This window comes from Anthonomus grandis, chromosome 19, assembly GCF_022605725.1.
Source record: "Anthonomus grandis grandis chromosome 19, icAntGran1.3, whole genome shotgun sequence".
Taxonomy (NCBI): Eukaryota; Metazoa; Arthropoda; class Insecta; order Coleoptera; family Curculionidae; genus Anthonomus; species Anthonomus grandis.
Genome location: NC_065564.1, coordinates 12,021,888 through 12,034,358, shown reverse-complemented (window position 1 = coordinate 12,034,358; position 12,471 = coordinate 12,021,888). Strand labels below are relative to the sequence as shown.

Here is a 12,471-nt window from a genome sequence, read left to right as displayed (position 1 = left end):
ATAGGAAACTGTCGCATTTGGGATTTAGGAAATCCACGAATGATTCAGATGGCAATGCTTCCACAACGTGTCACTGTACGGCGTGCATTATGGTTTTAAGGAATCATTGAACCGTTTTTCTTAGAAAACGAAGAAGATACAGTAATAAATGTATACAGTAATAGATGTACCACCGTCTATAGATTACAACAAGTCAGACCACTCGAGCGGCCCTGAAATCGATTGCCCCACCCCCCGTTCCTCACCTCGCTATGCATCGGCTGGGTAGAACCCAGGTTTAGTTTTCGCAAGTACGTTAACTTGTGTGCATCCGTTTCGCGAGAGAGTTTTTGCTTGTAGCGTTTTAGACAATAATTTGGTTACAGTTCGGTTTGTGAATTTTTGGTGGCTTTAAGTTGTTATTTACATAAAGTGGCAAAAGGTTTTTTTTATTTTGGTTTTGTTTTTTAAACTGTTTTATAATGGCATATGCTGGATATTGTTCCGTTCCTAACTGCACGGTTCGTGTTAACGAAACTGCAGTTTTTCGATGTCCGAAGGACCCTAATAAGGTAAGTTGCAAATTTGAAATAATCTTATTTAATATTTATAATATTGGGTTTACATTTATAAGAATGTATAATAATTAAAGGTATCTTAAAAATTATAATAACTAACTATAGTCATCTCCTAATTAATTCTATATTGTTGTTTTTAATAATATATGTAAGAAGTACCGACGTGATGACGACGCGACGCTAGGTCATCATCATAGATCGTCGGCCCAATATTTATGCTTTGGGATACTTATGTCGGCGGGGCAATAACTTATTATAAGTTATTTGTTAATTAATAGCTATAGTTTATTACTAGTGACCTAAGAGTAATTTTTCTTTAGAATTTAAGTTATGGTTACGTTAGTGTTTTTACACTTTTTAGTATGATCATGATGTTAACTTTTTGGGACGGAACTGATTTAGAAGGGACTCGCTCTTTGCCTTTCTTTAGGAAAGCATGTATTTTTGTTGTTCATAACGTCGCAGTTTTATTATTTTTAATATAATTTTTAATTTAATTATCGAGTTTTCTTACATATATTTTAAAGAAATTATAATTTAAAGGTTGAGGATTTTTCAATATATTCCACATAATTTTTTACCTATTTATAAAAATATATATTAATTAAATGATAAATAAATTAGGCCTTTATTTTATACTCGGCGAAGGGTAGCGATGCTGATTTATTTTTTTTTTCGTTATTATTTTTATTTTTGTCTCTATTATTTTTCTTTAAACATAAATAAAGTGTGATGTTTTAGTTGGATTAGAGTTATATTTTAATTTTTAAAATAATTAAAGTGATCTGATTTTGTGACTGTGTAATATGTGGTTAATATGTTGCACGTACTAAATTTTATTTTTGTATATCTATTGCAGGTGTCAAGAATGGAAAGAAAGTTTGGGATTTATTGGAGAACATAAATATGCCAATTTAATTCCTGAGATAGCTTTTAGTCGTATAAGAATATGCAGCTTTCATTTTGATGACAATAGTTTTACTCCATCAGGAAAACGACTATTAAAAACAGCTATTCCAAAACTAACAAGGGAATACCGTCATATTATGGGTTTAAGTATATAAAATTTGTACAGAAGTTAATCAACTTTAAAAACATTATATTTTTGGTTTTAGGTCAAACTTCTGGGATTAATGTGTATAATGAAAAAAATGATTATATTGTTTCTCCAGCTCTTCCACATCTAGTAGATGAATCAACTCAAACGGATTCTCAGTCAGGTATTTATTTAAGTATATTAATTTACTCTTTTACTACCAATTCTTAAATATAGTTTAAAATATTTCAAAAAAATTATTAAAGAAAAAAATTTGCTTTTCAGAAACCATAACAGTTAATGTTAGTGCAGTTTCTAAATGTGACGCATCTACCCAAACTGGAATTTAGGAAGAGTTTGCTCAAGGTAAAAAACACATAAGTTTATTAATTAAATTAAAATAAAAATAAAGTAAGTTATAACACATAATAATATTAATTTAGATTTTATTTTCGATATTTATTGCCAAACTCCACAGCACTTATCACAAAATTCACCGCGAAAACAAGGCTTGAAGAGAAAACTAGAAGAAATGCAACGTTCTTTGAAGTGTGGGGGCCGGTTAAATGTTGATATTACAACGTCAGATATGTTGCAGTTTCTAGAAGATAACTATCCGGAACACTCCACCATGCTGATTAGAAATCAATTATTATTGCTTGATAAAGCTAAAAAAGGTGCAACATATTCTGAAGAGTTTAAGCAATTTGCTCTTACATTATATTTACTAGGACCAAAAGCCTATAAAAAATTATCTAAGGTTATAACGCTGCCTTCTATAACAACCCTTAAAAGAATTACCCAAAGTTGGAGCATTTCTACCGGTTTTAATGATTTTATTTTTAAATCTTTAGAATTAAAAGTGTCTGTAATGTCCGATAAAGCAAAAGATTCTATTTTATGTATTGATGAAATTTCAATTAAGTCAAATCTATTTTATAATCATTCTAAAGATACAATAATTGGATTTCAGGATTTACCTAATAGTAAGTCTACTGATATTGCTACCAGTATTTTAGTAGTAATGGTTAGAGGAATTGCTTATAATTGGAAACAACCAATCGCCTATTTTTTTGCTAAAAATAGTATTAGTTCAGATAATTTAAAAAACATAATATTTGAGTCGATTCGAAGATTAAAGGATATAGGTCTTAATGCTTTAGCTGTAACATCAGATCAGGGACCAAATTTTTATAAGTTGGTTAAAAATGATCTTCAATTGAATTTGGAAAATCCAACATTTTTTGTTGACGACTCACCCATATTTTATTTATTTGATGTGCCACATCTATTGAAGTCTACTAGAAATAATTTTTTTTCCTATATTTTTCTTTTGGAGAACGGTTTGACAAACAAAGATTTTTTAGACAGCATGTATAATCTTGATAAAACAAAAAACTATAAATTGGCGCCAAAACTCACCAATGAACATCTTAAATCAGTTTGGATTTCAAGCCGGTAAAGGGACTCATGATGCTGTTTTTAGCTTTTTGGAGAGCGTCTATGTGTCCTTGAATTCTGGAGAATCATCGGCGGCAGTGTTTTGTGATCTATCCAAGGCATTTGACTGTGTGGATCATGGAATACTGTTATCTAAGCTCGATAAATATGGTTTTAGAGGCGTAGCATTGCGATGGCTTGAGTCTATCAAATCGTACTCAGAAGGTTACAGTGTCTGGGCGTTTGTCTGCTTCTAGATCCCTAAAATGCGGCGTTCCCCAGGGTTCAGTGTTGGGACCACTGTTATTTTTACTGTATGTGGATGACTTGAGTTCATTGAAACTGCAGGGCAAGGTGGTTCAGTTTGCTGATGATACCACCATACTATGGAGCCATAAAAATTCTGATTATATTAAGACTTGTATCCTTGAAGACCTTCAGATTTTATCAGGGTGGTGTGCTTCCAACAGGCTCGTGTTTAATGTAAGAAAGACGTCTATTATGGGGTTTAAGTGCGATGTTCAGGGTCTGATGTTTGACGAAAATTCCCTCTTGCAGAATAAAGAGTGCTGCAAGTTCCTAGGAATTACCATTGATGGTCGCCTTCGATTTGAAGATCATATTTTACATTTAGCTGGGAAATTATCTTCTGGATGTTTTGCAGTAAGAATGGCAAAACAAGAGCTGGGAAGGGTGGTTGCACGTTCAGTGTACTTTTCACTTATTGAATCTCATATTCGGTATGGCTTGCCTTTTTGGGGTTTAACCAATAAGGGGCTACTTAACATTATCTTTGTTATTCAAAAAAAAGCAGTTAGATACCTGTGTTCTGCTAAGTTAAGAGATTCTTGCAAACCCCTCTTCATTTCTGAAAAAATCCTAACTCTTTTTTCACTCTTTATCTTAGAAACAGCTGCTCTTATTCACAAAATTCCCAAACTACCCTCTGACACTGGCCATTTGACTCGTCGTGTAAATGATGTTCCCCTACCTATTCCTACGTCTTCCCTTACCAAAAACTCATTAATTTACATAAGTAAAAAAATGTACAGTCATGTTCCTCTGTGTGTTAGACATATATCGGATATTAAGAAATTTAAAAGAGAATTAAAGTCGCTTTTATTGGCTAAGGCATATTATAACCTGGATGACTTTTTTAATGATAGGTTTTAACCTTGGACATGTTGGAAAGTTTTCTTTTTTTTCCTTTTTTCTTCTCTAGTTTTGTTAACAAGTTTACCTTTATTTAGTAATTGATTGTTTTATTTAGTTATCTTTAATTTAAGTATGTTCAAAAAGTTTTGTCTTCTTGTGTTTAATTTTGTTCATTGTTTTGTCAATTTTTGAAATTGTATTTGTGTTTTGTTTTTTTAGCTTGTAGGATGCTTGTACACAAGATTATTCTTACGTAGTATAGCACATTTTCTTTCTTTCTTTTTTTCTTAATCCCACAAGATTTCAAGCAATGAAAGTGAAATTAGCTGCTCAAATATTTAGTCATTCTGTTGCAGTTGCTATGCAAACATATATACATTTTCAAAAGTTACCGGAAGAAGCTAAAATAACAGCGAATTTTATTGAAGTTATAAATCAGTTATTTGATCTCCTTAATTCTGGTAACCTACAAAATAATCATGCTTTTATGGGCACTTCAAATCAAATACAATTTTTAAATAAAATGAAATCCCTTTTCGCAAATTTAAGGCATTTAAACGAAAATGGAAAACACGTCACTAGCTCCGTTAGATTTATATTTGGGTGGAGATTAACAATTTCATCTATTATAGGGCTATGGAAAACTTTAAAGGAAAAAAACTATTCATTTTTACTTACTCGACAATTAAATCAAGACTGTCTTGAAAATTATTTCGGACAAATCAGAAATGCATGTGGAAATGCGAGAAATCCAACTCCCATTCAGTTTTGCAGAGCATTTAAGAAAACACTTGCATTAAAATTGTTTCACCCAACAGAAGGTGGTAATACTCTTGAAGATGCTGCCGACATATTGATGGCAATAACACCCGATTTATTAAAAAAAGCAAGTTATTTGCAAAATATAAAAAAAAAACAAATAATCATCAACCGGCGTTGGGAATTCAGAGTAATGATTACCAAAATTTAGGTACTGTAGAGGGTAATGCTTTAGTGTATGTCGCGGGATATTTTTTAAAAAAATGTCTCTTAAAACATTCATGTGATATTTGTGTAGGGTTTTCTAATTCCTCTGAAAGCAATAGTTCTACTGTATTTTGTGAACTAAAGGCTTATGAAGGTAAGCAAAGTTTATTTGGTGGTCTAAGAGTCCCTCCTAAACCATTCATAACATATTTACAGTCTTTGGAATACATTTTTCTTTTATATTTTAATCGTTTTTCTATAGAAAGTAATGTAGGATATAAGCTTATGCATGAATTTTTGAAAATCCCATTTTTGCATCCTTGTGAAAGTTTTCCAAAAAAATATTTTATATCTCTTTATACTAGAGTTAGAATCTATTATACTCTAAAATTTGCAAATAGAGAAATAAAACGTCAATTGCAAAATAAGGAAAACCAAAAATTAAAAATATTAAAAAATTTGTAAGGTAACTGATTTGTTGGGTAAATTCTGATCAACCATCTCTTTTAAATTGTTTATAAATTTTATAAAATAATATTGAATTCGTCATAACTGTACGTATGTGATAAGACAGATTGATTATCATTGCCATGGGCAACTTAATTGTTTGTTTGTTGACAATGTAATGCCAGATAATTTTTTTCAATATAAATTTTTAAAAAACCGGGGTTAAAATACGTTTCTCATTTAATGAAAACGAGCAAAAGTGAATGAAAGCTCGTTGCTAAACTTAAATAGCAGGTTATAATCCCTCAGGATGGATGATCAGAGTATACTAATAGTCGACCAAAGTGTCTTGGCCTCTGAGATTTGGATGCGCGGTGACAAAACCGACGGGAGCTTATTTAAAGTGGTGCTCTCGTAGTGTTTACATTGTTTATTCCGCAATACCTATAGTCACTCGGCAGTAAATCTTTATTATAATTTTGTGACGTGATATTAAAATTTTTATAGTTCAAAATGCCCTTTCAAACTAGTTTAAAAAATAAAGTTCTTACCGGTCAAAGTCGGGAAATAATTAGCAATTTGTTAAATTCTATGCAAGCAGAAGCTGTAGCTGGAGAAGTTTCAATTCCTCTCGAAAAGGTATGTATGTATTTAATACCATTAACTTATTATTATTATTACATTAACTTAACTTATAATTTTTTTTACGCGACTGATGTAAGAGTAAACAATTAGGACAAGCTACAAATTATGACCTTTCATCCCGCTAAATGTACGGTATTTTTTATAAGGGCATCAAAGTTTGGATTAAATTTGTAAAAGTTGTTTTGATAATTGTATTGTTTTGATAATTTTTTAAATTGAGAATTTGATTTTGACTAGGACGGTCACTTTTAAATGATAAAAATAATAATTTTAAAAGTGTTTTATGCGTTGCTATGGTAACATTTTATTTTTTCCCCCGCTTTTTTTTATTGTTATAAGACTGGCTAAAAAACATCCATTTTCGTTTCGCTTATCCAAAATATATAATGTATTGTATAGGAGGTATGGAAAACTAAGTTTTCGATGCACGTATTTTGGAAAAATATTTTCACAACACCTTTTTCAGACGAGGTCAATAATTCACATGAGTCAAAAGCTATAATTTTTTTAGAACCACCCAAAAAATATTTTTTAAGATTAGAGCATCGAAAATTTAGTTTTGCTTTGTAAGGTTTATTGTTTTGCGACTTTTGATTTAAGGAAATTGTCACTTTACATAATGTATGTATAAATTTATAATGTAGGTACATACGTATAGGTATGTACCTACGTGTTATGAAATCATAATAAAGATTTTTATGGTTATTATATTTTTGTACATAATTTAAAATATTTACTTTTTAAACAAATATGTAAATATATGTATCTCTAGGTTTTTACCTAAAAAGTACCTACCTAGGAGAAGGTAGTTTGGTAATATAGGCTAGATACTTGTATTTAAGGTAATCAGCTTAACACCCCTTAATAACACGCAATTAGTTAATCCTTTTTATTGCTTTGTTCCCTTATAAAATTAACATATTTTTAAATAATTTGATATTTACCACTAGATCATCTTCAAAAAACTTAAGAAAATCCAATTAATACGTATTTACCTGGCCTGATGCGCCTTTATTTATAATTTTATAAATTTTTGTATAAGCTCGTATTTTTACCACGTGTTAACGCAACAGCAAAGTATTTTTTCCTTATGTGTAATTGTTTGGCAGATTTATAAATTAACTTTTTTTTATAGGTTCAAGAACGCGTTGCAGCATCAACAGGGGTATCAATTAGAAGTATTCGACGAATTAAAAAAGAGGCAACATTGGTTACATCAGGCCAATCAACATCGCTTTCAACACCTAAAAGAACTAATAAAAATACCAAAATTAAAATTCGCTTGGACGCCGCAGATTTGGGAATTTTGCGAAGAACAATCATTAACCACCATTTCACAGAGAAGACAGTTCCTAGATTAAAAACAGTGCATGCAAAATATGTCGCAGATACTGGGTATCAAGGATGTAAAGAGACTCTGCGTAAGGAAATGCATAAAATCGGTTTTCGATGGAAAAAATTTAGGAGCAATCAAAGAGTGCTAATGGAGCAGCAACCCATCAGGCTGCTAAGAATAGAGTTTCTTAAAAAAATGCGTCAGTACAGAGAAGAAGGTAGAAATATAGTATATATGGACGAGACATACATTCACTCAACGCATACTCACTTAAAAGGTTGGAGTGATAACTCTTTGGAAGGCATTAAAAAACCAACGGGCAAGGGACCACGTCTCATTATAGTTCATGCAGGTAGCGAAGATGGTTTTGTCCAATGCGTATATTAGATGGAAATCTGTAAGGTAATCTTGTCAGACTACCTTATTACTGTCAAAGTGGACTGTATTGGTTTAATTAAAAACCATCCTTTACTTAGGATTACTTTATTAAGTAACAATATAAAAATGCTTCATGTCAGAAGCCCTGTCTTGCTTAAAGTTACTTACTGACTAACTACGTTTTTATATTCAATCGCCTCGTGCACGCAATGTTAAATTAATCTTAAATCTACTACAAAGAATATATTGTGTCTCACTTAAAACACTACGTTATTATCGTCAAACTGAAAAGTCAGCGTTTTCACTAAATCCGGCGAATGTCTCCTTGAGCGGTATATCTGATGGATTGTTTAGGCTATAATTTTGCCGATTATTTTTGTGGTTATTTTTCAATAACGAATACCGAACATCCCGGCCGCCTTGAAATGTCCATTTCAATAATCACATTAAAATTATATATCCTACATACAACTTATGTCATAATTATATCAAAATTACCTCTAAATTATTTTCCTAAATTAACAATTCAGTAGTTCAATTTCAGTGGCTTAAATCTACACCACCACCACTGGGATTATTGTCAATCGGAAGAAGACACAATTTTGTCACTGCACGCTTAGTTGTCGCACCATCACTAAACCGAATCCTCACAACTCTGCATACATTGTCCATACCCGGATGAAGCTCCAGGACTCTTGCGGTCTTCCATCTTAAGGGGGGAAGATTATCTTCTTTAACTAGCACCAAGTCGCCAACCTTTAACCGTGACGCACCTTCCTGGAACCACTTTTGTCTCGTCTGAAGTTCAGATAAGTATTCACGATTCCATCTCTACCAGAAATGCTGCATGATCTGCTGAAGTCTCTTAAACTGAGTCAAACGATTCTCTGGTATCTGAGTCAAACAAGGTTCAGGGATTGAGGAAATAGGTCTGCCAATTAGGAAATGACCAGGACAGAGGGGAGTAAAATCATCAGGATTAGAAGACATTGGAGAGATAGGTCTTGAGTTTAATATCCCCTCTACTTGGGTCAACACTGTCATGAAGTCTTCATAATGCAAGTGCGTGTTACCTACTACGCGTTTCAAATGGAATTTGCAACTCCTTACCCCACTTTCCCATAACCCGCCAAAATTTGGTGCTCGAGGGGGAATAAAATGGAAAATTATACCCTCAGAGGTCAAATTACGTTGTATTTCCTGAGCCTGAGTTTTTAGAAATTTAGCAATTTCAGAATAAGCTCCTACAAATGTTGTACCATTATCGCAATAAAAATGATTTGGCTTGCCCCTTCTCGCAATAAACCTTTTGAAAGTTGCTAGAAATGCTTCACTGGTTAAATCAGTCACGAGTTCAAGGTGAACAGCCTTCACTGTCATACAAATAAAAATTACCACATATGCCTTGGTCAGTTTAGGGTTGCGGGTCTTACGATCTTTAAGTAAAAATGGGCCTGCGTAGTCACAACCACAATGCAAAAACGGACAAGACTGGTTTACTCTATAATGAGGTAAATTCCCCATCAAATAATCCATCGTTTTAGGCTTCGCCTTGAAACAAACTACGCATTTTAATACAACGGACCGAGCTAAACTACGTCCTGATATTGCCCAATATTTTTGTCGCACTGTGTATAATAATTGCTGCGGACCACAATGCAACATAGCCTTATGGGTGCTTTCAAAAATTAGTTTCGTTAATTTATGTTTGTTATGCAAAATAATAGGAAATTTCTTGTCAAAATATAAATTTGAATTCTGTATTCTTCCTCCTACTCGGAGTAACTTGTCTTCATCTATAAATGGATTTAAAGATAAAATCGAACTATTCTTATTGATAGGCCTTGTATTTAATAAATCAAAATAAGTTTGCCCAAATGCTTGAATTTGTGAAATTCTAAGTAGGCATTGAAGAGAATTATTTAACTCCTTTACCTCTAGATTTTTACTAATAATCTTATTTTTTTTCCTTTTGTCGAATATTATTTATAAACCGATAGCAATAACCAAGTACCCTAATAAGTTTCGATAGTGACGAATATTTTAAAAACAAATCAAACTTCATATAATCATCAATTATAACAGTGTTTGCTATAACTAGTTGCTCTGGAAGTGGCGATACTATAGCTGTATCTTCTTCAATACAAGCTAATGGTAAGCTACCTGATCTTAGCCACGTCGGACCATGAAACCAAAGATTGTTGGACATCAAATCTAAAGCCGTACTTCCACGCGAAACTAAATCCGCTGGATTATCCTCCGAACGAACGTGAAACCAATTTTGAAGATCTGTCAAATTCTGTATTTCATTAACCCGATTTTTTACAAAAGTTTTAAATCTATTAGGACTGCCCTTAATCCAACACAATGTGATGGTTGAATCGCTCCAATAATAAACCCTATCAAATTTAATATCACTACTATCAAGAACTCTTTTTGCTAGCCTAGCGGCTACTAAAGCAGCTGTCAACTCTAATCGAGGTAAAGTTGGTTGTCTCGTAGGAGCAACCTTGCTCTTAGCACATAACAAGTGAGAATGATAAGTGTTATCTGAAGTTATTGAACGAACATATATTGCTGCCCCATAGGCCTTTTCAGAGGCATCTGCAAATACGTGTAACTCTTCACATTTAGTCATGTCTACTAATATACGCCTTGTAATATGTAGGTCATTTAAATGTCTTAGATCTAAACAAAACTTATTCCATTTATCACGTAAGCAATCTGAAACTTCGGAATCCCAATCACATTTCTCTTTCCATAAACTCTGAATAAGCAATTTTACAACTACAATCACCGGTTGTACCAAACCCAATGGATCGAAAATTTGACTTGAAATGGATAACATTTTACGTTTAGTTACAGAATTTTGACTTGGAAATTCTCGAATGCGAAATTGAATATTATCGGAATAGGCATTCCAATACACACCCAATGTTTTGTTTTGCTCATGCTCTCCAAGCTGTAAAACATTTACCTTTAAGCTCTCATTAAGCTGAAAATTGTCGGAAAAATCTCTTTTATTTGAAAGCCATTTTCGAAGATCAAAACCTACACTTGACAAAATATGACTTATATCGCTTTGTAATTTTAGTAATTCCTCCTCACTATCACAACCCGAGAGAAGGTCATCCATATACATGTCATTTTTAATGACATGAGAAGCAACTGAATACTCCGATTCATGTTCATTTGCTACCTGACACAAACAACGAACTGCCAAATAAGGACTGGATGCCATTCCATACACCACAGTATTTAATTCATAACATTTAACATTGCCTGTGTCATCTCTCCACAATATACGTTGATATGGCCTGTGCTTAGGATGTATCCAAATCTGTCTAAACATCTTTGATACGTCAGCATTTAAAACATATTTATGTTTCCGAAAACGAGTCAAAATAGAAATCAAATCACCTTGAATTGTAGGCCCTGTATGCTGAACATCATTAAGACTTAAACCACTTGAAGTCTTACTGGAAGCATTAAATACGACTCTTAAACGGCATGTTAAACTTGAATCCTTTACAACCGCATGATGCGGCAAAATAAAACACTCATTATCCAAAGACGAACGCCAATCAACATCCTTGAGCTCTGTCATATGACCCAACGTCTCATATTCGGAAATGAAATCTGTATATTCCTTTTTTAAATCTGGGTTCCTAGCCAATCTCCTGTCTAAATATTCCAAACTACGCATCGCGTTAACTTTCGAATCACCTAAACTCGATAAATTTTCTTTAAAAGGAATCTGTACAATGAATCGTCCTGTCTCATCCCTACTATGTGTCTCTAAGAAATGCCTCTCACAATAATCATCCGTAACCTTGGGAAGAACAGGTTCCTCAATCTGCCAGAATTTAAGTAAGGTTTGGTAAAGTGAATCATCCAAGGATAAATTACATGACAGTCGCCTAGGAGTTTCACTATAAAATGACAAATTACCACCAATTAACCAACCTAATTGGGTATTTTGAAACACTGGACAATTGTCTACCCGTACCTGTTCCATAAGTAAGATATCATAAAACATTTCTACTCCCACCAAAATATCAATATCACCTGAAATATTGTATGACGGATCTGCTAATGCAATATGCTTAGGTATTTTTATCAGCTTTGGACTAAATGATATAGTAGGAATCGAAGTTGTCACTTTATCTAATACTAAACAAGATAACTCTTTATTATAATCTGTATTTCTAGAAAAAATAGTAACTCTTGTCTGATACTTAATCATTAAACCTATCTTGTCACCAACACCTGAAACTTCTAAGTTTATTTTACTTAAACTTGACCCAATTTTCTTACAAAATTTCTCAGAAATAAAATTACTCTGACTACCGGGGTCAATTAAAACTCTAGACTGATATAACTTATTATCAATGCCTTTAACGTTTACTAAAGCTGTCGAAAGTAACGGGTAATTAATCTGCCTACCAAGTCCTGAAAACTGAACATTAAAATCACTGATATTCTTATCGCTCTGATATCCGATTACATCA

General features: G+C 32.8%; 1 protein-coding gene across 2 annotated transcripts in view; it reads right to left on the bottom strand.

The window, feature by feature from the left end:
* LOC126747382 (transient receptor potential cation channel subfamily A member 1) overlaps positions 1-12,471 on the bottom strand; it is a 592,560-nt gene that overhangs the window by 186,877 nt on the left and 393,212 nt on the right. The gene's annotated exons all lie outside the window — the stretch shown is intronic.